The sequence below is a fragment of the Tympanuchus pallidicinctus genome, unplaced genomic scaffold (assembly GCF_026119805.1).
Source record: "Tympanuchus pallidicinctus isolate F22 unplaced genomic scaffold, pur_lepc_1.0 scaffold17, whole genome shotgun sequence".
NCBI lineage: Eukaryota > Metazoa > Chordata > Aves > Galliformes > Phasianidae > Tympanuchus > Tympanuchus pallidicinctus.
The window spans coordinates 947,692-975,659 of NW_026294690.1; the positions used below are offsets into that span (position 1 = coordinate 947,692).

The window sequence follows — 27,968 nt, forward strand, 5'->3', positions numbered from 1 at the left end:
AGTGGCAGCATCAGCCCTGATTTCCCCTGTGATGGGTGGCTTCTGCGGGCTCATGGGGAGCCTGCTGGGAAGCAAGTTGGTGGTGCAGGTCCAGTAGCTTCACCTTCTAAGTAGCAACACAATCTGAGAAAGCTTGTTGGAAAAAACACAGCATGAACTCCTGGCTGCCACAGAGCACTATCATCCACTTTAAGTGAAGCTTACTCTAATCTTTGGTGTATATGTTTAGTCTAGCTGAAGTACTAAACTGGAATAGCAATAGCATAATATTTGCATGCAGAAGCATGCGTGTCAGATGCAATGCCAGCATTGTAACTGCATGCTGCACTTTGAGGGTGACACCGAAAGCCACTCTCGGCTCAAAACAGGCTTTCCTGCAGATGTGCACTCCGGTGAGCCTGCACAGAGCTGTGATGGCACAGCTACAGAAGTCAGCAACCATGGCTGAGAACTGCAGGCAAACCACCATGCATGATGCAGAAAAGTCCTGGCTTCCTGGAGAAAAAAGAAAATCAACCTCTGATCAAATCTCTGAGACCAAATAAGCGGGGAAATCAGATTCCTGGAGATTCTTCCACACTTTTCTCAAGTGTATGTCCAGTGAAGCAAGTTTTGCTAACAGAGGAGCTGAGAGGTACAAGATGATTCTAGATTCCATCACTGTAAGGGCCTGAGGAAACTGCAGGAAACAAAACAGACTAAGGGTCTAATGCAAGTCCTGTGAGGATTAACAGGAGGAACTGCTCATCCTTTGGTCCAAATCTCACATTTCTGCAAAAAGGCGCGGGGGTAAAAAAAAAAAAAAAAAAAAAATCTACTGGGAGAGAATTATCAGAGAATTATCTAATAACATTCCTTCTGCCAATACTGAGGAACACAAGTGAATGCAATATAAGAGAGTTCTTACAGTTTCCTGACAGATAGACCCGTGTGGACATTTGCCCACGAATGCTGATGGCCACTGCAGCATTCCCAAGTCATTAGTAAGAACATCCGAGTTCACTGGAGGCCACAGGCATTGGCCAACACATGCTCAAGAGAGCAGCTGTTGAGCAATTCACAGCTCAGCAAGGACACAGCACTAACAGACCAGCACCCTGGATGTAAGCAACAGTCACTGTTATCACTCAGTGAGCAGAAGCAGCAGCCTATTAAAAAAAGACAAATCTATCTGTATCTACTATAAATCTACTCCTTACACGCAGAGGCACTTGTAGCACTGAAGGTTTCAGATGCTATTGCAAGATTATTTACTGATTAAATCCAGAGCAGAAACAGTTTATTACCAAAACCAGAAGTCTCAGCAGCATCTACTTGATACAAGACAACCATCCGTGCTCACTTACACGGATGTACATTCAACACAGTTTCCAAAGTAAGCAGGACTAAATCTTACCTTCACAAGAGCTTTCAGTAACACAATCTCACAAGCAATTCACTCCTTTGCAAGAGAAGCATTGAGTTCTGCAGTCCAACAGGCACTAACATCAGCAAAGGCACCAAATGCTGCTTCCTTTGGTCATTTTGTCATGCCAGCAAAACGTGAAATCACCCAGAGATATTACAAATTGCACCATACAGATCTTGAGATAAGATCTACAGGGCAGCCAGTGTCGTACCACAAACACAACAACCGTCCAAAATTACTGCACTGTGCCTGCTCAAACTCGTTTTCCAGCACAGTACAACACAACAAGCACTTAATGGCCCCTACTGGCTGCTGACTGGACCATATTTCCTAAATCCTTACCAAATATTTTATGCAGAAGACTATTTGAGGAGAATTTTCTTCTAAGGAAGAGTTACAGATTCCTCCTTTGCTGGAAAAAGAAGCAAACAGCCTCTGCTCAGAAAAGCACAGCTCACAGCAGCCACCAAACATGTTAGCAACAGCTTAGCTGCACTGCTTTTGGACTCACTGGGGAATTTCCCAGAAAAAGGCACTCTGCAGAAGCCAAGCTCAACACTGAGCCTGTCTGCTAAGACATTTTGGATCAGCTTTTCAAGCATCCACCTACATCTTCAAGAATCTACACCTACAAATTAAAGAAAACCTCCCAGACTTCATTACCTGAAGGGTAAGCCTGAGAACCAGCCAGGAATATTTGTTCCCATAAGCTGTGTCTAATATTTAGTATTAAAACATGAAGGAAATTAGTACAAAGTAAGCACTTGTCCAAATCCAAACGCTTGGATTTCATGAATTCCTTAGGGAAACCATGGCAAAGCCTGAACTGCATTTCTGAAAAGAAATCAGAGAATCTGAGGAAGAACCGAATGCACAAATAAGGATTTCAATAGATTTCTAGTAAACAGGCATTGATGGCGGGGTGGGGAATAAATAAATGATTTGAATGCTCCACAGGTAGCTTGACATTTGAGTCTAAAAGCCATGCCATTTTCTCTCTTTGTCACCTCATCGTTACAGAGCTGCCATCGAACAAAGCTGAGCTGACAGAGCTCTGGGCCGAGCAGCATTACGACTTCATGGCTCAGGGATGGGAAACAGAGCTGGGGCTGAGGCTTACATTTACTGCAAATGTTTCAGGATATGCGGTACTTACAGCAAGTAGCTGGGTTTTAACCACGCCTTTAACACTCAAATCATAGATGAGACTGCAGAAGACTCAACACAGTGCAAATCAGAGCCATTCGTGCTCTGATATATCAACCAAACAAGACCAGATTTCACTCACACCTCTAAAGAAAAGTATGAGTAATGGCAGGATAAGAATGCATGTTACATACTCACTGTCTTCTCCCAGGTGGGCAGCACCTTAGAATTCTGGGGAATACAAAGAGGTGCTGCTTTTTATTGTTTAGGCAGATCTGAAGGATCGCTCATCAGGAAATGGCAAGTGCACATCTCCCTCCTTTAGAAGTCACCCATAAGTTGTTCCTGATAGAAGATTACATTCCACAGTAAAAAAAAAAAAAAAAAAAAAAAAAAAGAGCAGAAAAAAAACCCAAGAGAATACCGTAAGAAATACTCAGCAGTTTCATACACTTTCTTTGTTGTAAACATATCTTCAAATAATTTATTTTACGGGCTTTGTTTTGCAGCTATTGGTTCACACCTGCCCCACATCATTTCCTTTTCGCAGACAGAAACAGGCAAATCTGTCATCATTCAGAAAACAGCTAATTTAACAGTTTCAAAATGCAACTTACTGTGTGGATGGCAGGGCTCCTTTCTCTTCATTTGCATTCATTTTCATTAAAGAAAAAAGCAACTACGAACAAAAGAAAATCAGAAAGATGCAGCTGTACACACGATGTTTCCACTGTCCGTATCAGTGGTACTTCTAGCAGCAGTCTGGTCCAGAACAGAACAGAAATGTGTTACACCACTCTTGCAAAGGCCGGATTTGTGATGTCCCTGGTACTCCTATGCCACATCCCTCATTTCTTAACCCTTCCTGCTGACTCTGAGAACAGCAGCAGGACGCCGGGGCAGTCGGTTCAATCCAGGCAGCCCATAGGGCTGCAGGCTTCTTCCTGCAGAGCAGACTTCCACAAGGTTATTCAACAAAGACCATACAAAGATCATGAAGCAACTCTGGCTTGGAGAGGTAATGTCTCAGCAGCAAAGCACAAAAACTCTCCTAGAGGCAGTTAAAAATATCTGCCTTTCAAATGAGAACTTAACACAAGTCACTTCAGCATTATTTCTACCAGGGCCACGGAGAGCTCTCACAGCTCATCTCTTCATTGTATCTTTGCAAGGCGCAGTCAAGTGGATGAGAGGAGATTAATTTTCCTGCACTGCCCAAAGAGCTCTGAACAGGAACACGCTGTTTTCTTCCCTTCCCTGCTCATTCCTTTGATTCCATGTACAGCCTGACAGAATCAAATTCTGCACCCATATCACAGAGGTAAAGAAGGAGTCAGAGAAGGCTGAGAAGTTTTGTTGTGGAGCAGAGAAAGCAGCTATAACAACAGCTGCAACACAAACAGATCTGATGTTTATTAGACACCTGTTGGCCAGAACTTGACAACCAGGATGGAGCCACGAACAACTCTAGAGTAAAAAACCCCACTGCCTTTCTCATCAGTGGATGATTAAATGAGGAATTAGGTTCCTACTGAAGCCAGCCTTAGACTCTGCTGGTAAACCCCCTGTCATCCCTGTCATTCAGCTCTGACTCACATGCAATAGCCATTTCAGTCTCCAGCCTATTCCTTCTTCCTTCCATTCGTTTTATGGTAGGTTAAATATGTACTTTATTTATTTAACGAAGAGGATGGCAGACTACAGATGCACGATGCATTCTGACTGCAGCACCGACAGACACACCTGAGTTAGCCTTGGGGAACTTAAATACCTGGATCAGTGAACCCAATACTGGCAGCACACCTCAGTGCTGGCCAACACATGGGAAGTATTCACACCGTACAGCAGCACCGAGGCTCGTGTTGCTGCAGCTTTGCCGTAGATGCTGCTGCAGTTTGCTGGACAGAAGCTCGCTGTGCTGCAGTCCCAGCCCTGGTGGCAGTGCCTGGGCTGTGGAGTGCAGGCTGGTGCAGGGGCTCCTGGCAGGAGCTGCAGCCAGAGCTGAGCAACGTGGCATGGGGTGGAGGAGCAAAGCAACAGGACACCAGAGGCCTTCCAACAGAAACCAGGATGGATGGTGAATTGTAACTACGAGGCCCCAAAGTACTCAATTTGAGATGAGCTTTAATTCTGCTAACTTTAGATGTTAGAAGAAGCCTCTGAGACCTGAAAACTTGTACACTTCTCCCAGGAAATCAGTTATTTCAAGCGATGTTATCTTTCCAGGTTTTACTGACATTTCCTTGAACTGTATAGTATCAAGTAATTGAGTTTTCTTTGAAAGACTCTTCTAAAGGTCTCTCTTTAACCAAAGTAGCTACAAAACTTCAGAAATAACTTCTAGTTTACAAATACTTCCTTCTTCACGCAGTACCTTTTCAACTAGCCGTGTGATCAGAAGCTCCGTCTGTTCTGTAACATTCTTCCACGGCTCCACCCAATAAGAACACTGTAACCCACCTCTCATCAGGCATATCTACACAGGAGGGTCATGATCATGAAACACAGATGGAAAAAAAACGCTTGAGAATTGTTCAGAACCATGTCAGCATCTTCCTAATCACAGACTCAGGGACACAGAATTGCCTTACCACATCCTCAGCACCTGCACATACATTACAGCCATGTAGCACTACAGGTTCTTATACCTCTATGTCAGTCACTGAGTGGCTTTGTACCTATGTCTGAATTATGAGATGTAGGGTAAAAATTTCCAAGTATTACTGACTTGAAATTTGTTTATCGCACCTCTCAACTCTCTGAAGTTCAGCATTACATACAAACACACAAATGATGCCCACTGAAATACTTGTGCATGTACCTCACTTCCTTAAATGACCGTTCTGTTCTGATAAGCATACTCCTTTTCAAGTTCGCTATATTCAATTTTACAAAGAGATGGCTGAAAAAACAGCAGAACGTTTTGTATTTACTGAAAATACATGGATCAAAATTGAAGTTGCCAGCATTTAAGCGTTCCTTAAACTAAAGCACAGAGCTGCATTTTTAAAACAGATCTTTGTTATGAAACCCACAAACACCCTAATCCATGCATTGCAGCCTCTTTGCTCCAAATCCTCATAGCAGCGCCACAGGGTTACTGAAAACAGGCAGTCCAGCGATTAAATATAAACTCTAGTTTCTGCAAAGCAGTCCTTCTCAGGAACAAAAAGAAATAGGAAATGCTGCATATAGGCTCTTCTGGTTATTCCTCAAAATCTCTTGTTCGGAAGGCTGTATCGGTTGTGCTGGCTCAAACTCCCTGTGTGATCGATACAACACTGCACAGCATTATCGGACAGAGGGGTAGGAGAGCAGGACAGGCTGCTTCCTGGCTTACTGCAGTGTTAACAGACGGAGTGTGCAACACGAGGCCAAGGTCCAAATGAGATCTGACAGAAGCCGGACACACAAGAGCACCCAAAATTCTGACACACGCTATTCAGAGAGATGTTTAGGAGTTGCAGTCCTGCCTTCAAACTCACCCACAAGGCCAGGAAAGGTGCGAGCACTGCTCACCCACACCTGCAGTCTGCGCGAGTTCGGCTCTGCTCCCGCAGCTGCCCAGATCCGCGGGCACACGGCGCGTCTGTTCCGCCGCTGCGGGGTGCAGCAGCGCACAGCCGGGTCAGCAGAGCCACGCACCCCTCACTGCGGTGTTTCATACCCTAATGAGCGCGGGGAATTCCCCAGCGACGAGCCGAACGATGGGTTTCTGAGAGGTGCACGCCCGGCATGCACGCAGGGAGCGGGCAGCGCCGCTCCTATTGTCTGCCTGCAGCCAGCCGAAAACCGAGCGTGGGGAGGACGGAGCATTACTGCCTCACACCCACTGCGCCCACAGACAGAAACTGAGCACCGGCACGCACGGGCGGGAAGCGAAGGAAAAAAAAAAAAAAAAAAAAAAAAAAAAAAAAAAGAAGTAAAGAAAGAAAGAAAGAAAGAAGTAAGAAGTTGGCGTCACCCGTCTCGGCGATCCGGGAACGAGCCGAGCCCGCGTCCCAGCGAGGGCAGAGGGCACACGAGCTCGCCGCCTCTCATCTCCTCGCACGGGACACAGCCCCGCGCCGGCCGCCGGACCTGCCCGCCCCGCCCGATCCCGCGTTTGGCGGAGGACCCGGCCCCATCCCGGCACCGCCGGGGCTCGGCTCCCCGAACCGACAAAGCTCCCGGGCCCGAGCTCGGCCCGCGGCCCCAGCACGGAGGCGCCCCGCGGAGGAGTTCCGCCGCCGCCGCCGCCGCCGCCGCGCCCCTCCCCGGGCCGCCCTCCCCTCGCGGCGGGCCCGGCCGCAGCCCCTCTCCCCGCCGGGAGCCCCACGGAAGCCGGATCCCGTCTCGCTTCCTCATTCACACCGCGCCGGGAGGGGCGGGGAGCGCGGAACGGGACGGTGCCGCCGCGCCGGGATCCAGATGCAGGCACTCACCGCTCCGCGGAGCCGCCGCCGAGTTCCGGGCACGATCCCGGCGGAGATCGAGACAGAAACTGAGCGGCGCAGCAGCGCCCGCCGCCACGACCCGGCCCGGCGCTCCCCGCCCCGCGCTCCGCCCACAGGGTGCAGCTGTGGCCTCGCGCTCACCTGCGGCCGCTGAGCTGCGCTCCGCCCCGGAGGTGCTGAGAGCCGGGCGGCCGCGCCCCGCTCCGCTTCGATCTGCTCCGCAGCCCTGCCTTCCCGCTCTGCCCGCTTCGGCCTCCGCCCCTGGGGCAGCGCGGTGCCTCGGCCGCGCCCGGAGCGGTGCCGCCGACGCCGTGCCGCGCCTGAGGCGAGGGAAGGGATTTCGTTGGCCCGGGCGTGAGGCGCGTGCGGGGCTGAGGAGCCGCAGCCCGGCTGCTGCGCGCCCTTGCCCTGCGGGGAGTGGCTTTCAAGTTTCCTCGCCGCTTTGCCGCACTTCCTCTTCCAGGCTCTCATTTGAAGTAGTGTTTTGGTGGCTTAAGAGCCATGGGTGTCGTTAGAGAGGCGGGGACGAAGCCGGGCGGGCTCCCCGCGGTGGCAGGTGAGGTGTGAAGGGCTGGGCTGCGCACAGGAATTTGTGGAGCATAAGAGGAGAGAGCACGGAATGACAGCATGCCTCGAGTCGGAAGGGAACCGTGCGGATCGTGGATTCCAACTCCCGGCTCCACACGAGACCCTCCAGAAGTGAGGCCATGTATCTGAGTGCCGCAGATGATTATTAACTCGGTCAGCTCAGTGCCACGAGCACAAGAGAGCCTGTTCCTGATAGCCAGCCTGAACGTCTTCTGCCCAAAGCACACTTTTGTCATCGTTTTCTAACTCATCCTGGTAATCCTATTACTAAGTCAAGTGTAATTACTCTTACATGTTCATCTGGAGTGATGTCATTCTGCTCCAGCAGAAGGCAGTCCTGAAACTCCCGACTTTTTTCTGGCACGATAGTAATGGCAGGTGTTTTTTCAGGTGGGTGCCGGGGCGCTGCTGAGGGCTGTGACCGACCGTCACAGGGATGCAGACATCTCTGAAAGCCGGGTCCCTCCTGTGTGGTGTCCAGCTTCTTCCCTGAAGGTTTCACATCATACTCACAAGGTGATGTGGGAGGTCAATTCTGCCAAATCTGGATGGCTATAATGAGTATATAAATCAGCCTTCTTGATGTATTTATTTACATATATGCAGAGTTTAAAGTAACTTACTTTGAAAGGAAAATTCCACAAGCTGAGAGTTGTAGTAGGTGATAATCTGGGTGAAAGCAAGACAGTAGAAGAGTCTTTGGTCACTTCCTTTTTACTTTTGCTTCAGATGAACTATGCTCACTTTGTACATTTCTTAGACCTATTTTAGTGGCTGGGTTTTTATTTGAATTTTGTTTTTAGCCTGAGAATCTGAATGATGTTTGAGTGCTTTGGAACAGAACTAACGGAATTAACCATAATGTAACAAAACGTGCGTGAGGGCACCAATTTTAAAATTACGCACAGTGCTTCTGAAATTTGAGGAACTTGATATGCGTGAGCAACTCATGAATGTTGAGTTTACAAGAGCAAAACTAAAACTACTTTGAATGAGAAGGAAAAAGCAGAAACTAATTCTGGCAGAGTGATTTTCCTTTGCCAGGCTTCAGTGGATTTCATTTAATGCTACATTCTTAACGTTGCAGCAAGCAGTTTGTTAATGACTATTAATCATTAAGAGTGTCATTTAGCCAAAGTCCTTCTGAAACAGACAGTCCTTCCTGTCCTGGACTGTGAAAACTGTGTAAGGCTAAAGAGGTTTGCCTCTTCTGCCTTTGCTTAGTCTGTCAGTGGGTTCAACTTTATGTCTTTATTCAGTCCTAATTAAAAGTTTGGCCTGTAGGAAATGGAGAATATTCTCATCTACTAGAGAAATATGGCTTTAGAAACTTGGGATGTTTTATGGTACTAAGAGACTCTCTTGCTGACTGATTATTTTCTGTAATTTTGCTTTTAAAACTTAGCAGTGCAGTGGTAACACTCCTGGTGTTGCTGCTCAGAGGGGGTTCCTTCAGCAGAACAGAATCGCAGTGCAGCTGAGGAGGCTTTACCACTATATTCTGCATTCAGTGGAATTGAGGAGGGGATGAGAACCAGTTACTGTTGGCCAGCATTTTGCAGTGTTCTGTGTCAGCTTCTAGGTGAATATTATGGTGTGCTCTATTTCATTGAGATTTCAGGGGAACTCTTGGGGAGGGGTGGGAGAAAAGGTGCATCATGGAAACAGCGATGTGGAGAAGGACAGGGATGTGAATGTTTCTGCCTTCCGTTGTTCAGAAATGTGCCTGGCGATATTTTAAATCATCCTGAGTCTTTTTTTTCTTCTTCATGTTTCATCTCCTGAGTATTTGAATACACAGCACCATATCTCCTGAGTCTGAAGGGGGGAACTGCTTCAGCACAGAGCAGTGTGTGGACAAGGTGTGCTACCAAACCAGAGCCTTCTGCTGCTGGCTTCTTCTGAATTCTTCCATTCAGGAAATCTGCTCTGCCTGAAGCTGCTTCGTTTTTGGCGTGTGGCATGATGAGGTTGGGTTATGATGAGAGTGAGCAATTTCATGAGCATATATTAAAAAGGAAAGTGAGAAATTAAAATTTCTTCAGCAAGGCCTAAGTCATAGCAGTAGCAGAGGGTAAGAACCAGTTCTCTTGAGGTTTCAGAGTCAGATTAGTACAAAACAATTTTCAAAAAGTATGTGATCACCTTTTTTTAAGCTGAACCACTGGTACCTGGTATATAATTCTGATGGTGGATAGCTGACTGATTCAAATAACCAAAGATGGTTATTTATGCCAAAGTATCACTTCAGCTTCTATGAGATGAAGAACAGAAAACAGTCGTAGCAGTCATTGCCAACTTCTTTTTCACAGAGCCATAGAGCTTATATAAGTCACAGAGCTTATAAAAGGACTTCACTTGTCTCTCCTTCCTGAGCCTGCACTTGTTTTTTCTTTTCTGCTAGTGGTAGGGGTGTGAAAAAAGGAGTCTGGTGATCTAGAGCTGATGGGAATTTCCACCTGTTACCCTTTGCACCAGTCTGTCGTCTGCTGTCTGCACTCTCTTTGAAATGTTTTGATCATCATGCATTGTCATTTATTCATTTTTTTTTTTTTTTCTTAAGGTTGTGGTCAAAGACTTGTTTTCTGTACAGTGCTTTTCCTCCAGTTTTTCATGGCTGTGTTTCTTTTTGTTGTATTTTTTTTTCCTCCTCCCCAAGAACATGAGCATTTTGTGGATCAGCAATGACAGAAGTAGGTACCGAATTTGGTACTGTGAGGATCTGCTGCCACATACATCTGATCTGCTTGCTGTACGTGTTTGGACTGATGCCCTATTGAAACAGGAGCGAGCCCTCCTTTTCTGAAGTCTTGAAATTTTAGGGATTCTTTTGATGGCAGTATAAATTAATTTCTACAGATTACTTTAGCTTTTGTACTGACGAAGGAAGGATTTCACCTTTCTGTTAGTCAGCATGCCATTTACTGGGACATGCAGCTGAGTTGGCCTTTCCTACCCTGCAGTGGTTTGCTGCTGTGCCCCTGCAGAGCTGCAGCTGGGTGGAGTGACACACTGTGGTTAGGTTGCTACATGTAGGAGGTGCTAGAATCTCTTTGTTTAAATTTATTATGTTTTTAGAACTTGTAGTTGCATCATATTCTGTGCTTACTATACTTTAAAATAATGGATGCATTTTGTTTTTCCCGGGGGATGAGATGTATAAGCTAGGCAACTTATGTCCCAGGTTCTGTGGCGTTCTGATGTAAGAGGAAAGCGTGCAGATTTATATGTATTTGTGTATGCAACTTAGTGCAGAGTGGTTTTGGTTATCAGATGTTAGTCTTAAGAATGTGAGATTAAAACTGAGATACACATTATGTCTCAACTGCTCTGCAGTTATCTGAGCTTATCTGAGCAAACTTTTTTTGTAAGACACACTGACAGATGAGGCAAGAAAATACCTTCCTGACAGTTTGAGATTCCTGCCTTGGGAGCATTGCTTATGTTTGTTTTTTAAGGCCTTTGTGCTTGAAGCAGGTATTAACTATGTGACAATCTTGGGCACTTTTTCCCTCTTAAATGAAATCAATTTCACATGCTTCTATAGAAGATTTGCAAATGTGATCTGCGTTTCCCCAAAAATAGGAAATTTGGGCTACAAGTAAAAGGAGCCACAGAATCTCTTAAGATTTTATCAGTATTTCTTCTGCCTTGCTTTTGCTGAGGATAGCAGGCTGATAACTGCATTTTGAACGTGTGAGGCTGTCAGAGTATCTTAGTTAAATCTGTTCTTTCAGAAGAATAGACGTTAAGAATGACTTTGCACACATCTCCTTAGCGTTCAGGTTCAATGCTCTGGCTGTCAGTGTTGACTCTGAACAACCCAGAGGGTTTTGCTTTCCCCTGTGATAGGTTTACTTTGCAAAGTGAGTCTGATGTAGAAGAAGGATGTGTATGTATTGATGTAGTTTTCTTGCTGACCACAGTCTTATTCCTACTTTAGATTTCTGTGAAAACTGGAGAAAGTGGAGTAATGCAAGCATGGTTTTCTCTTGGTTTCTTTTTAAGCTTTTTTGAACAGTTCAGAATGATTTTTGTGAACTTCAGGAAATTAAAATCCTGTTTGTGCACGTAAGAGACATCATAGATAGGGATTTCGTACCTCTGTACTAGCTTGGGCAGAAGAGAGTGATGGTTGTGTTTTGTACAGGTTTTTTCCCCCCCTTTCCCTTTTTGGCTTGCAGCTAAAGTTAAAACTAACTCATTAATCAATGAGAATGAGCTGGAGACCATCAAGTCAATGCACTCAGGTCATCACATGATCTCATGGTATTACCTTTGCTTTCGCTGCACACTTGAAATGAAGTCTCAGCAACTGCTGTGCAGTTACCACAGGAGTACAGCTCTGCTGGATATGGCTTTTGCTGCACAGATGATGTTTCAGGAGTGTCAGATATCCAGAGTTTCATCATTGAGGAAATTCTGTCTGGCAAATAATAGTATCTGGTATGATACTAAAACAGTGCACATGCATTCATTTTGATTTTAACACTTTGTCATTTACAGCTATTTTCTTGAGTTTGAGTTAAGTGAAAATTTTGGAGGGTTAAGAAAGGAGATGAGTTCAGCTGATCGTGTCGTTGGACTGTCAGTTACAGTGGCAGCAAGGCAGCAATGAGGGGAGGGCATGGCAACACGTCTCCTCTCTGTTTGCACCATGTTTTTCCCCCCGTCTCAACAGCTTAGGAGTGGGAAGGGAAAGAAATCCTTTCCCTGTTCCTTTTTCAGCAGATGAGCAGAGCAGGTGAGGTGCAGGGATAAGAACCACCTCCAGGATGTTTTATTTTCAGATTACTGCAGATAGAAGTTATTAACTAGAATTTCTTCTGTTGGTAAAATATGCAAACCACAGAAGTATTAGTATTTTTTGATCTATTTAAAGTGCTTTAAGCATACTGTCAGACTGTGCAAACAATAACATGAATCAGTCCCACAGCGTGACTGGAACAAGGCTTTGTTTGCAGAAAGACAAAACGTGCCCTACTGCAACCAGGTGTGAGGACATGGGAGTACCTGATTCTTAGTTTCGTGCTCTGCTGGTGTCATTTTAAAGTGTAGTTTGACTGCTGTGAATGAACTGCTTACTCTTGGCAGCAAGTGCCTCTAACATTTAATTCTCATGTAGTGGTTCTTCCCTGCTTGGGTATTTTTCCCTGCTATAGGCATACTTAATAATGTTGTTTGTAGGTCTTCACGTTCTTCTAGGCTGCACCTCTTCATCCTTCTGTTTGCCTTTACTCTGGCAAGTACTCATTAGACCATAATTGTGTTACGATAATTGCTTAGTTGGATTTATTTTTATTGGTACAGCAACTGCTGTTATCAAAAGCTGAGCACAGTATCGTTGAAACGAGGTAGCATGTGAGATAACTCCCAGTAAACCTTTAAAATGAAAGCAAATACCAGTAATTAAACTACAGTTTATGTATTGTGTGTGTTTGCATGGGAGGAGGGTGGAACAAAGATTGGAGTTGCCCTCCCCAGGCACATCACAGCTACATTGAAGCACAGAGGGAAAGTTTCGTGTTGTGGATGGCTTTATAATGTCATGGCATAGCTGTTGAGTCATGAGATTTCACAGAAAGATGTCAAAATGCTTCTCCTTCCCCACTGTGTCATGGTGAGAGAGAGCATTTGGTGGGAACAGTAGATCTACATTGATCTTGCCAAATAATAAGCAAACCAAACTCCTGCTTGTGCTCACAGCGCAGTGAAGGGCAGTGTTTGACTTAAAACCTGCTAGAATGGCAATGACAGAATATTTAATTTTTGTTAAGTGGCTAAAAATTGATTCATTCCCTGAGGACATAACTGCATAAAAATAAACTGAGGTTGACAGATTATCTGCAGCAGAGTTACTTTACAGAGGCATCTGGAGATAGATTCTGTTGTTACAAATGCCTGTCCTACAGATGTTTCCTGAATACATTCTGGTGCTTATCTGGTGTCTGAGCCATTGATGGAACTTGGTATTCATGTCTTATCAAAAACTTCATTTGGGAGGGATTGCAGTTCTGCAGTTCAAAAGGATGTAGTTGCTGCTTTTTGATGCCAGTGTGCCTACTGAGTTGTAACACATGGCCTTGCTCTTCCATGCGTTGATGGGATCGTACCCATGCTTCTGGTTGTTGATGAACTGACCCTTATGCATGTGTAGAAGTAGTTTAAAAACGTTCCACGCTTATTTGCTCTGGGATCAATTTGGTTTTTGTAAGCTAATTATTTTTGTGCATCTCTCCATTATTTTATGACCCCTGACATCTATGAATGGGTCTAGCATTTTTCATTAGGCTCTGTATCCTAAAGCACCATGGATTTTCTTTTCCAATCTGTTCTGAAATAATGATTCATCATTATTCTTCTCATGCTACAGAAAAATCACTGGCCAAGTATTTTTCTTTTTAGGCTTCTTGTAGCAATTGGATAGATCAGTATGATGGGAAAGGCATTACAACAAAGGTGTGATGATAGGACTGGCACAATAGAAATGCGGTATCAGAAGATTCCAGGTTCACAGGGGAAAGCCTCACCAAGGAGGGATCTCCAACCACAGACCCTTCCCTATCAGCAGTCAGCCCTTCAATGAGGTCTAAGAGAGGTGCAACCTCTCCAACCCTTCCTGTCTCACAGCTGAACTGCCTTCACCTGTGCTCCCAGGGCTGACCAGGTCCTTTCCCCAGGTGCTCAATCAGTGGTTCAGGCTGGGACTCAACAGTTCCCATACAGGTTTCTTTTTTTATTGTTGTTTTATTGTGTTTACTTTTAATTTTTATTCCCCTACTGTCTGCAGAAGTTTCAGAAATGTGAAGGCAAGTTGTTTGGTTTTTTTTTTTTTAGTATTTCTTTACCATTGTTTGTAGGAAAGGATATATTTTATCTGCAGATTTAAAAGTGTATGGAAGCTTTTATTAGCTGGTTCTACAGAGTGTGCCAGTGATAGAAATCACTTGGAGGAGGAGATGGTAATAGTTGTCATGTTTATCCAAACTTTTTTTTTGGATAGCTGTGAAAGAAAGAAGCTGATCTCTTGTCTAGTTAAATATGTCTTTTCTTGCTTGCAAGTTTCAGGAAGGGAAAAAGCTGTCCTGAACCTCTACAGGGGCTTCAGACAAACATTGTTTATTCCCTATATTAATGATTTTGTATCTCCTCCATCAGCAGTAGGACAAATTCAGTTGGCTTTTTTTTTGTTTGTTTTTGGTACACATAAAGCAGAATTATATAAAACTTGTTCACTCCCCACGTTGTGGCCAGCTTACTGTAGGACCGGGAGCAAACCCCTTAACAGATGGCTTGTAGGTACTTGAGGTGAGGTTCCCACTTGAGCTGACATTCTGAGGATAATCTGGTAAATGTGGCATTTGGGAGCCCTGAGCATGATGTGCTCTGTTGGGTGTGTTTGCACTGACAAAAAAATTACAGCCTCAGGATAAGCAGGAAGACATGGAAGGTGTTTTCTTGAATTGTCACTGTTAGCTGAATTCTGGCTAAAAAATATATTCTCTTTGTAAGGTTTCATTTCATTTGTTATGTTCTTGATAAGTAAGAGGCCTGGGTATTTTTGTGTTTTGTTTTTTGTAATGTGAATTTGTTTTGCATTTTTTCTTTAGTATCAATAAATTGCAGGTTTTCAGTCTGTTTCCTGGAAGACCAGGAGGGAACTGCTTGTCTTTATCATCATGTAATCATACGAAAAACAAAGTTTCATCTGGTCATGAAGCTCAAAGCATGCAAGTGCACAATTACAGAGCAATTGCTTTGTACTGGAACTGTAACAGCACTCCTAGTTCTCACTTCACTTATCTGTAAGAAGTACGGAGTTGTCAGTGCTGTTCCAGGTACCCTGAGGAATTATGTTGACAGTTGTGTTGATGTTCCCTAGGAGCTCTGAAAAAAGTCATTCAGCTCTCTCTTTTTTTCCTTTCTTCCTTTTTTTTTTTTTTAACATAATAATGTCATGTCTTAGTGTTTAAATATCTTTCATGTTGGAAAGTGGGATGTAGGGATATATTCAGTTTCAGGTTCCCTTTTATGAGTAACTTCATATGCTTCTTTAGAAAGCAGGGCTTCCTTACTAGCAATTCAGAGCACTTGACCAAGGTTTCTGTTCTGACTCGTCTGCTTTGCACCAGGTAGAGAGAATTAAAGGCAAATGTGAGAATACCTTATGGCTCCCATAGGAAGAAAAACCAACCGGTGCCACTCTCTACCACTTCTGAGTTGTTACCAAACATCTGTAAGATCAGCATCGTTTGACTTACATGGGAGCAGCCAGAAAGTCTGAGCAGAGACATTCCTGTGCACGCCAGGTGAAGGGGAGATGGTGTGTTTTGTGTAGGTGCTGATTGCTGATGTGGATACTTGGCGTGGATAGTTGAGTAGAACTTAACTAATTGGGGTGCTTTTGTGGAGCGAAAGGAAGAACTGCAGGAACAGCACAGTGCTGCACCAGAGGAGATTCAGACTGGATACTGGGAGAACTTTCTCTCCAAGTACGGACGAATACCAGAACAGCTTCCTAGAGAGACGGTTGATGCCACTTGGCCTGTCAGAGTTCAGGAGGCATTTGGGCAGTGTCCTCAACATGAATGGACTTGTGCTTAGCCCTGCAGTTGTCACGCAGTTAGATTTGATAATCTTTGTAGGCCTCTTCCAAATGATGTATTGCAAACATGGCCAATTTTCTTTCTCTTTTTTCAAGTTACATAAGCTCAGCGAAGGCTTTCTGTGCTTGAGAGGGATGCGGGATAAGTGGAGAATGGAATAAGAGGGCAATGTCCTTTTGGCAGCTGGAGCTGTTGTGATAATTCCAGCATACATGAAACAGCCTAATGTGCAGTGATTTAATTAAATGAGATTGCGGTCACATTTGGAGTTCAAGAGGTTCAGTTTGCCTTTGTCTGTGTCTTTGTGACCATGTGCAATTAAGCTTGAAATACTTCAGTATGACGTCTGTGAGTGTACAATAAAGGACAGCCATGCGTGTACTGCAGTTGCTTTTCTGAAGGTAAACTTGTTTGAGTGTCCCTAGGTGTAAGTTCTCAAGCTGATCAGACATACTGTCAATATAAACGTTTCTGGGATCAAGCTTGCTTTTCTCATGAATTGAGTCCTGATTCTGCTGATGTGGAGATGGGAGGAACAAAAGATTTCGAAGTGCTGTTGCTATTCTGAAACATTCAAGTCTTAATTTTAGAAGTACTACTTTAAGAACTGCTTACAAGCCACCTTGTTTGATATGTTGTGATACTGTAGTAAATTACAGAATTACAGTAGCCTACCAGAAGACCTGAATGTCATTGTAACTTGAGCTCAAACTTGCTTTGTTTCCTGGCAGTATGGAGCCTGGAAAATGGGCACTTGAGCACTGAGGCCTGCTACCATGTGCTTTCAGCTACATGCAAGTCTGACCCTGAATCTGGGATCTGTTTGCATGTGAATTCAAATGCTCCGGCATCGATCTGTCCATTCTTTAACTGATTATTTTCTTCTTTGAGATTGACCTGGACAGGCTGGAGAGTTGGGCAGAGAGAAGCCAGATGAGGTTTAACAAAAGCAAGTATAGAGTCTTGTGCGCAGGGAGAGATAACTACGTGCACCAGTACAGGCTGGGGATGACTTGCTGGAGAGGAGCTCCGCAGAGAAGGACCTGGCTGTTCTGGTCTGGGGAGCCTGCTTTGCAGGGGGGTTGGACTGGATGATCTCTAGAGGTCCCTTCCAACCCCTACAATTCTGTGACTGCTGGCTTTGTTTTCCATAGCATACCTTTCTGTTGGATATTCTTTCTGTTGTTATTATTTGTATGTTTCTCTGTTCTTCTCTACTTTCTTCCCCGTCTGTTCTTTTGCTCTGTTCCTCTCCTTCCTTCCTTCTTCTATAGGTATTTCTTCATACAGTGTGCCTATAGTTCTCATACAGCTTCTTGTGAACAAACGGTGACAAGACAGAACTTTGTAGGTGGCTTACACAGATGTTTCAGGTGGAGATAAAATCCCTGACTCTTCAATTGACTCCAGGACAGATGAGTGTTGCTAGAATGGAGACAGGCAGCTTGCGTGCCTCTCTTCAGATTGCAGTGCTTTGTATCTCTGCCTGACATCTCTCAGGAGAAATTAAATCTGCTGAGAATAGCTAATTCTGTTCTTAATTGCTTTTTTAATCTGTGAATCACCATTAGTCAAGATCCATGCCAAAACAGGAGCGCTATTCTGAACTGGTTGGAGTAATCCATTGTGTGTGCTCTCTAATGAGGTCTGGGAGAATTTATTTTTAATCTCCAAGTGCAAATTGTTTTTATTTAGGTATGGAGGCAAAGAAGATGAAAAGTCAAGATGTGCAGAGAAGAAACTGTGTGAGTGCTGCAGGCTGTATTACTTGGATGCAAATTTATTTTTAATGCAAGCTTTTCTTCAGATGATGGGATACTTAGATGAAATAAAGATTAAAAAATAAAATCAAATCTTTATGATAAGATGCTATGGTTGATGAAGGTAAACAAATTGTAATTAACTTACAAAAGACTAACAAAATAGAAGCACATGAGTACAGTCATTACAAACTAAGAAGGCAAGAGCATCTGGTTCTTCTGAAGTGAATTCCTTGCAGGTGCTCACCAGGTTTTAGAGAAGGTACAATGTCAGAGTTAAAAAAGTTAGTTTAGTAAAAAATAAAATAAAAAAAAGAGTTAAATAGTTTGAGTGAACAACTGTGTAGGCACTGCAGAAACTTGATGGTATGGTAGGTATTAAAATTCATTTATGATAAGTTATCATGGGATTTCCTGTGAAGTGTATATATTTCACCTACTTGAATGCACAATATTTGAGAAGATTATTAGTATGTAGCAAATGCCAACACATACAAATTGGCAGTTATTGTAAAACATGGCTTCTTAGCTCTACTGCCTGTAACTGTCACAGAATAGTTAACTATCACAGAACCACAGGGTTGGGTTGGAAAGGACCCCCAGCCCCACCCCTGCCACAGTCTGGCTGCCCCCAGCTCAGGCTGCTCAGGGCCCCTGCATGGCCTGGGGCACCTCCAGGGATGGCACCCACAGCTCTGGGCAGCACTGCCAGCGCCTCAGCGCCCTCTGAGTGAAGAATTTCCCCCTCACATCTCATCTCGATCTCCCCTCTTTTAGTTGACGAGCAGCTCCCCTTGTCTCGTTGCTTTCTGCCTGCAGAAGTCATTGGTCTCCAGTGACTATAGATCTCAGCAGTTCTGCTGTGTGCTGCGGTTTACATATGCTGAACATCCGTCATTCACTTCTTGCCTGTTAGCTGTTCTTTTAAACATTTTTATTTGTCCACAGTACTGAGCCTGTGTACTTTTTGATTTCATGTGCAGGTTCTGAACATAAGGGTAGATGCTACCTGTCCTTTTGGGTATTATTAACATCGCATTTATTGCACTTGGACTTATTTACTTTTTGCATTCTTAGTACATCCATGTAAAATAGTGATGAATGATGGTGTCCTAATGGCAGACAAACACTGTTAGTTGTCTGAGTTGTGAACAACAGTTAACATTTCAGAACACAGTTTGTCAACAGGAATGCTTACGAGCTCTGAAACTTGTGTATCTAAAATACATGAAAGGGTTTCTTTCCATTGCAGAGGTAGTGCATTGGCTGCAGTGACGTAGGAAAGTGGCATAGGAGAAGAACTGGTCTGATTTGTTATGCTGAGCAATAGTGAAATTGAAAGGCAAAGTGATAATTGTGTCCGCTAGTAACTCACCTAGAAAATCAAGCAAAAGTTGTTTAAGTTAGTGGATAAACTGAGAACTTTCTGACAGCTTAAATTCTTTTGACAAACAAGATTTTGCAGGATTTCTGTAAACAATTCTAATGGAGCTCATGAAACTGGCCCAGAAATGCATTTTTTTAATACAGCTGTGAGGGGGGGAGAAAAATCTGCGGTGTTTTGTTTTTTTTTCTTTGAGAAAAGTGATCTGCTAATGACTAGGGAAGGTCAGCTGGAATGCTGTCCCATTCAGGACAAGCTCATTGCCCTCTCAGCTATTAACTGTCTGCAGATTGAGGGATGCTTCCTTGGGCATTAGGAATAATTATCTTTTGAATTTATTCCTCTTTTTAATACCAGTAGTGTTTTGGTTTTGGCAAAATGCATCCTGTGTTTTAGTAACAGGAATTAAAGAAAACCTCAGCAAATGGAGTCCTTTCAGGTAGCGATTTGCTGCCAGAAAGGTACTCTGTTTTCTTCAGTGCTTCATTAGCAGGAGGTTACAAAAACACTTCCGTGAGAATATTGCAGGGACATCAAAGAAACTGAGGAACTAAAGCAGCTCTTAGCTAAAACTGTTCACTGGACAGCATGGAATTATAATTTTATGTCTGAAATTGAACCACATTTGACAGAGTCGTTCCAGATCACTCTGCTTTTCTCTTTTTGACATAAGCACAAAGCTGTTGCTCAGAGCTTAGCATTATTATGTGGTTATGGGTCTTGGCTCAAAGTTCAATCGCAGGTCTATTTCCTGAGAATTTAATTAATAATTCAGTGACATTGGAATATGCGATGAATTTGGGACAGCTAATTAGATTTGTATTAATGTCTGCAGTGTACTGCTACTGTAAAGAGAAACTCAGAGACTGAGGCCTACTTTGCAGGGATGCTTTAAAGCATTACTCTTAAGACCTTTTCATAACCCAGCACGGCGGCATCCCAGTCTTCATAAGATTCCTATTGAAAACCAATCCTTTCCAGGCACAGTGGATGTGCATTATGATACGTTTTTCTTTCATATGTGATATATTAAACACTACATGAGTACATAACGGCTCTGCAAGCTGCTGCAAGTTTCACCATGATAGAGAAAAGCTTGTAAGCTGCTTCCCTGCAGTTCAGTGCAGCACTGAGCTCAGTACCAGCTTGTCTTGCTTTCCAGTACTGATTAACAGTTTAATAGGCAATTTAGTTGTCATATTGCAGGCAGAAGCTGGTGGAAAGAAATGTCTTAGCTGTCACGTGGAGTAGATTGGAAAGGCTGGGCTCGCTTTTTCTTTACTCTCTATCTGTAATCTCACTGTTACCCCAGTGAGGAGGAAGCAGTCCAGTTCAGTAAAGGTGGGGGCTGACTTCATTTAAGCCTGTATTGGTGTGTGTGTGTGTGTGTGGTGGGGCCATAGGAGAGCCTGGCATCAGTGTGAGAATGTTGGTGCAGCTGCACTGCTGAGGAAACCCAATGGAATGGCTGTGGCCACCCAATGCTTCCACACAAACCCCCAGCCCCCTACATTAAAAAATACTTTTAGCAGATCGTTTAAAAGAATATTTTTTTCAGTCTAGATTTGTGTATTTGCGACCATTCTTATTTAAAGGGTTAGGAAAGTCAAAGAGTCCTACTTAGGCAGGGTTGTGGAGACTGCTAACTACCATGACTTGAGTAGCAGTTTGATTGTCGACCTTGTGCTGGTTTCTTTGTTTTTATATCATATCTTTACCCTGCTTTCTAGAGATTTTTGTTACTTCAGTGAGTATTGGAGAGAAGCAAATGGCTCTTCAGGGTTCTGATTCATGTTTTATTCAACACTGCAAATGAGGAAAGCTGGCTGGACCAGTATCTTGCTTCACCTGGGAGAAATAGTCTTCTGTGAGCCCAGTATGTTGGAGTGTGTTTTGGAATATAAGCTATCTGGAGACAGGGACAGCTGTTATGTGATCACCTTCTTTCTCTGTAAGATGAAGATAAAACCAGTTACCACGTGTTTTAAGTTCATTGCTGTCTCTAGAGGAAACCTTTCCTTACTGTTATGTATTAATAGATTAAGTTCAGCTGCAGGGCAAGTAGAAAGAACTGCAGAGATAAAGAAACCACACCTGGGTCTGCAATAGCTGAATCTGTGCAGGTTTCTAGCTGCTGCTGTTCAGAAGGCATCACCCTAGAGCACAGGCTTGGAGGATATGATGCCTACTTGCTTGTCAACTTGTGCTTCAGAATAGCATATTATGTATGAAGGACCTTCATAGAACATGAAGTAAATTGACATTTTCCTTTTTTTTTTTTTTAGCATGAGTTTTATGAATTTTATGTATTTTTTTTAGTTATAAGCTATTATTATATATATATAGCTATTATATATTACCTATTATATATTATATATAGCTATTATATATTTTTAGTTATAATCTATTATTTAGTTATAAGTTATAATTATTATAAGTAATATATGTTATAATTATTATTTTTAAGTGCAATATGTTAAGTGTTATATGGAGTACAAGAATGGAACAGATGCTCAGACCTCTGCATTCTCTTGTGATTTTGTTCTCTGCTTGTTGCCAGTATATGAGCTGTCATTTATAACCTTGGTAACTTAAAACTTTGGTCTGGACCACTGATTGTTCCAAAATGAGTTATGATACCATTCTGCCAGTGTTCGGGTGAGGTCCTGAGATACTTGGCTTTCCATGCTTTGACTGTAGGAGGTGCAAGACAAGGAGCAGCATCTGAAAGGCACAGCTTTGTGGAAAGGCTCTTACAGCTCTGTCAGGACCTCAATGCAGCACTGCACAACACTGCAGAGCACTCCGGTGAACTGAAGTACTTGATCAGACTTCAAAGGTCAGCGTTCCTCATAAGGAGAAGCAGAAATGTTTTTTGCAGTGGGAAAAACATTATAAAGAGCAATTAGAGTAGAGAGCTGCATCTGCTGTAAACTTCATTTCAAAGCACTGAAGTCTAGAACTTGCATGTTACTGTGTGGCGTCAGCTCAGACATGTAAAGTACAGGTAAGGAACTTCAAGTATAAAATCATTCATACAAATAATCCCCAGGGGACACAAAGGAATGCAGGTCTCGCTGAAGGCAAACAGCATCTATAGACAAAAGGCCATGTGTCAGAGACCTTTTCCTGTTGTTTCATTTACAGAGCAAACAAACATCTTAAATGATACTCCCAAAAGAGAATTATACCAAGGCAGTGGTGCACAGGCATGTATTAAAGTGCTCTTAGTACTTGTAAACACAGTCAAATCAAATGGAAATACAGTGCAGAGTTCACTTCCAAAGGTCTTAAAGTTTGTTTTTTTCTGTCAAGATCTGATTGTTCAGGGTGTCAGTTTCATCCCTTGCCTTGTAACTCTTGCTCATCGCCACCATCAGTTGCACTTTCAGAATGCTTTCTCTCGCAGAACAGGATCTGTTTGTCCCAGTCTCGCAGGATGGCTGAGGCTCACGCTTCTCATTTCCATGTAGGGAAAACAGTCTTGTATTTTTTGCAAATGTAGCTGCGGGAGAAAGTAAATCAAATTTGTCTTTGATGTCAGGAATGAAGTACAGGGAGCTGTGGTCACTTCCCAGTGAAGGGACATCAAGGTAATTAGGCATCTTGAAGTATGTTATACTTGATGAATCGGCATATTGAATCTCACTGAAATGTGAGTGGGTTTTTTGGATGGTTTTTTTCTGCATCCGTATTATTTTGTTTCCTTGTCTGATGTTCTTTCTAAGGTTTGTGTGGCTCTGTTACTATGTGATTCTTCTGTTGTTGGTGAATAAGGTTTTCAGGTATTGGGTGGAACGTTTCCCTTGAGTGAGTCCACAATAATAGTTTAAATATTAGTTTATTAATTTTTTTCCACTGGTGCACAGCAGAGGTAAAAGGAGTTCATCTGTCCTTGCACTTGAGGCCTGATTTATGTGTCCTTGCCTTCCACTCGTGACCAGCTCCTGTTCTGTAAGGTGCTTTCCTAAATAGCTTAAGTAAAATCTGAGCTTCATAAATAGGGAGCAAGGTGATTGTTTAACAAGGAATGCTACTGTTTTCCAAATCCTATTACATTCTTTACCAAGTATGCTTGTCATGTGAACCCTTTTGTTTTCTGTTTGTGCTTTACTACAAGCAGAAGTAGATTTGATGAACCATAGGAGAAAAGAAATCAGGATGTTGCATTCTAACTGGGTGAAACTTTGCAGAAGTGTGGAAGAACACGTTTTTCATCATGTGATTCTTTCCTGTTGTAGTTGCTCTCATGCTCATAGCCTGTGACAGCCTAATGGCTGTCAAATTTCACCTTGAAACTGACACGGCATTGCAGCTGATTGTTTTGCTGTTCCAAGTTATTAGAAAAAAGCCGTATCTAAACTATGAAAAGCAGGGGTTCTTTGCTTTCTAAACATTTGGAGTGTGTTTGGGTCATAGCTTGATGCTTTTGTCCTGCGGCAGTGGTAGCTAGAAACTTCTCTTACGTGATAGCTGACGTTCTTGTGCAGTCATCTGAATTTGACATCTCAGTTTTCAGGAGAAAAATCTTCAGTTATTAATATTGCTTTACTATGATTGTATCTGGTAATGAACCCTTGTCACCAACCCTGTGTGAATTCAGAAAATGAATGACTTGAAAAATAACAAACGTGACAAAAGCCGTAAGGGGGAGAGAAAAAGTAGGATGTATGACTGAATAATGTAGACAGGGGCACAGAGTAGGTGGTTTATTACTATAACTTCTTAAATCCTGGTTGTGGGCTTATGCTGGGAGAAGCTCGCGTAAATCAAAAGGGAAGGATGGTCCTTGGTAAAGGGGCAGGTGAGTGACTGTGAGTGAGCCATGCTAATGAGGAGTGAAACTGATTGAAGAGGCTGATAAGGGTGTAGGGAGATGTTTAGCATAAAGAAATCTTTAGAGTAGGACAGAAAGTCCAGCCCAAGTTAGAATGACCTCAGTTTGTCTGTAAGTTCCTTCCTTAGTGGATTTTGCTGGCTAGAGGTGTCAGGTGTTTTTCAGAAACTGTAAAGCCCACAGTACCTTGATATCGCAGGTGTGAGAACTACTGACAGAGACTGCTGGCTCTCTTTCATGGGAAGGCTTTCAAACAGAACTAGGCACAGCCTTTTGTTTCTTTGCACTACCTGTGGTCTGTCCATTTACGTTGGGCTACTTAGTGCTGAATGTGCAGCTCCAGGGTTCATCAGCAATGAATCAAGTGAAATGATGGATAATTCTCACACTCTCTAAACAATAAATATTTGAATAACAAAAGTTTCATTTCTCCTAAGTCTTTCCTAGGCAAAAATTTATTTAATACTACATGACTATGTACAGCATGTCACTAAAAATCTCATCTCACTCACATGCATTTCAGAGTGCTCTGAGGACTTTTTATCGTTCTTCATTTGCCTCAGAGTCAGCCAGCAAGGTTTTGATTGGGGCATTGATAATAAAAACCAGTGTTTCCATCTGGTTTCTGTAGACTGAGGAAGAAGCAGAAATCAAGTGAGAAAATACTTTTTTTCCTCTGAGGGTTTAAGGTCAATGGGGAATGAACTTTATGAATTTCAGTCAGATTAAAATTGAACTACATTTGCTTTACCCTGTCTGTCCAAGTCACCGTAAATCCTTGTATTGTCTTTTTGTGCCTGTGTATTGACATATCTGGTTTTTTCAAAAGGAACTAATATGCTTGGTTAGCAGTACATAATTTCAATGGAACTGACTCAGCAAACTGAAAGTTGGTTTTTAATTAGTGCCAGTAAAATTTGGTAGCAAAGTCTCGTGACCAGAGAGAGGTTTCATAATGTGTAGAAGTAGTGTGCTTTACAGTGAGTTGCTAGAGACCAAGTTGGAGATGAAAAGCAAAAGCTGATGGACAAGTTTAGTACAGTTGGTGACAATTCTGTCCTGTGACTTCAGTGGTGCAGAGTCACTTCCTTTAAAATCTGCATAGAGAAGATTGCTGAGCCAGATGGATGACCTCCTAAGTAGAAGAGTGAAGAAAATCCCTGAGTTTAGGATGGGATCTACTTGTTTTAATCTGTAGAGGAAGTCTTAGAATTGTATGAAGCCTTTGGCTACAGCACAGGCTGATAAATTCAGCTGTAATTATGGTGATTCTGATGACAGTCCTCTGGTGAAGGTGATTTTCCCCCTCTGCTCTGCTCTTGTGAGGCCCCATCTGCAGTCCTGTGTCCAGGGCTGGAGCCCCCAGTACAAGAAAGACAGAGAAGTGATGGAGAGGGTCCAGAGGAGCCACAAAGATAATTGGGGACTGGAGCAGCTCCACTATGAAGACAGGCTGAGGGAGCTGGGCTTATTCAGCCTGGAGAAGAGAAGGCTGTGGGGTGACCTCATTGCAGCCTTCAGTACCTAAAGGGAGCCTACAGACAGGAGGGGAATCAACTCTTTGAAGGGGGAGATAACAGCAGGACAGCAGGACAAGGGGAAATGGCTTGACGTTGAGGGAGGGAAGATTAAGGTTGGATGTCAGGGGGAAGTTCTTCACAGAGAGAGTGGTGAGGTGCTGGAACAGCTGCCAGAGAGGCTGTGGATGCCCATCCATCCCTGGAGGTGTTCAAGGCCAGGCTGGATGGGGCCCTGGGCAGCCTGGGCTGCTATGAAATGGGGAGGTTGGTGGTCCTGCATGTGGCAGGGGGTTGGAGATTTGTGATTCTTGAGGTCCCTTCCAACACTGGCCATTCTGTAAGTGGTAATTCAAGTTACACTGCCAAAGTGTATCACAGTGCAGTGCTACTGGCCTGTTTTTCTGTTCTAGTGGTTTCACCAACATGGATGATTCTGTGTCCAGTTTCAGTGTTTGTGCAGTGTTATTTTGTGTGCTAAATAGGCAACTGCTGTCCTCCACACCGCCCATGAGGTAGGTATGCATGTTTTACTCAGTGTACATTTGACACATTTTACAGTGAAATCAATATGCCTTAGGCCATTAAGCATATGGTCTGAATTTGATTTTCTGTACCAATAAAGTAAGCTTTTCTTTGGAGAAATTTGAGTGCTATAATCTAAACAAGCAAATCCTGTAATAAAATGCATACAAGGCAAACTGTCCTAGTAGTACATGCCTGTACTTCTGTTTATCAACTAAATATGAAGTAGTGTTTCTATCACTGTGTGTCAATAGTCCAGTGACTGGACTTAGAAGGCATGCCAGTTTGCTCCTGTAAGTATACCTAACTTTGAAGAATATTTAGTTTTCAATAACAGACTGTTTCATAGGGCTCCTTGAATCAACTTCGTGAATTTGGTTTTAAATGTCTCAAGCAACGTGAAAAAGGAAACTCCCCATAAAAATCACAGAATCACAGAATTGTAGGGGTTGGAAGGGACCTCCAGGGATCGTTGAGTCCAACCCCCTGCCAAAGCAGTTCCCTACACCAGGTCGCACAGGTACCTGTTATGCAGTTTTCTAACTTTCTTGCTCGTCTGGCAGTGATTCAGCCTGGTTGATGTTCACTCAGGTATAATTCTTGTGTGTCCTGTTTTCATGTTTAGGCTGTGATACCCTGTCCCTGGAGGTGCTCTCAGCTGGGCTGGATGGGGCCCTGGCCAATCTGACTTAGTGCACGATCTAGCGGTTGGCAACCCTGATTGCAGCAGGGGGGTTGGAGCTTGGTGATCTTGGGCCCTGCCTGTCCCTTCTAAAAAGCTTGTCTCTCTCAGTTGTAGTATTCCAGTTGTGTGTTTTGTCCCACTGTATTTCAGTGATAGCACTGAGTTTGAGTTTTCTAATTGCCCCACAGTTTCTGTCTTCTGCTTATTTCCTACACTGCATGCATTGGTGTAGAGGCATTTCAGCTGCGTTACTGGCTGCATTGCCTTCTTGGAACAGCCCACAAATTCCCCTGGAACAAATCTGAGGTTTTCTCCTGCCATTTCCTAAAATGACAGTGTTCCCTGGCTCTTCTCTGTCTCTTAGAAGTACGTTCCCTTCCCCCATCAAATCTGCTTCAAAAGGTTTCAGAAGTGTTAAATTATAGAAGTTTTAAAGCCTCCCAACACCTTAGAAACTAGATTAAATGAAGCATGTATTTGACTGAGGAATATTCAAAGAGTTTGTCTGGGCTGAGGACTGCAGTGTAACCAGGTGTTCCTGCTTTCTGGCCAGCAGTTGTAGCATTTCCATGCCCTGAGCTGACTCAGCTGCTTGTTTTGTCTGGAATGGCTGCTCTACTGCCCGAGGATGCATCTGTGGACTTGTGTGAAGCTACCAGTGCCCCGAGGATTTTATAACGCAGTCGGCTTAGGTCACTGTGAAACTCTTCCTTTATGTCCTCACCTCACTTCCACTGCACAGTAAAAGTGGCTTTCTTCACTGCTGTTTAAGCACTTTTGACACCTTAGGGTGTGCTGTGCTGTATGACTGATGGCCCGCAGAGAGACAGTGGTGTTGTCACCCAGGCAGGCTTTCCCTGCCTCAGAGAGGAGCTTTTATTTTAGTACTTCATGGAGGGATTCTTGACCAGCTCTGCTTGGTTTTCTTAAGATCTTAATAATTTACATTGCTTAAAAGAATGTTGGGAACTTGAAGTAGAGCTACAAACACATGGTCCTGTGCTGTATGTTGTCATTTGCAGCAGCTTCTGTTGGTACAAGTGACTGAACTTGTGAATTGTCATGGAATTGTTTCA

The 27,968-nt window shown here is 43.5% G+C and overlaps 1 protein-coding gene and 1 long non-coding RNA gene across 4 annotated transcripts in view; one reads left to right on the plus strand and one right to left on the minus strand.

Moving 5' to 3' along the window:
- Positions 1–7,243, minus strand: part of PRKCD (protein kinase C delta) — a 61,111-nt gene extending 53,868 nt beyond the window's left edge. For 2 of the 3 annotated variants that reach the window (XM_052678401.1, XM_052678396.1), the window contains exon 1: positions 6,979–7,109. The gene's annotated coding sequence lies outside the window, so the exon portion shown is untranslated. Of the gene's footprint in view, positions 1–6,978; positions 7,110–7,131 lie in introns of those variants that run through there. The other variant, XM_052678398.1, reaches the window with a different exon arrangement.
- A 513-nt stretch (positions 7,244–7,756) lies between these two features.
- The window catches only part of LOC128078338 (uncharacterized), a 95,930-nt gene continuing 75,718 nt past the window's right edge, over positions 7,757–27,968 (plus strand). The window contains exons 1-2 of the long non-coding RNA XR_008205586.1: positions 7,757–7,833; positions 7,969–8,094. This is a non-coding gene — a long non-coding RNA (uncharacterized LOC128078338). The remainder of the gene's footprint in view (positions 7,834–7,968; positions 8,095–27,968) is intronic.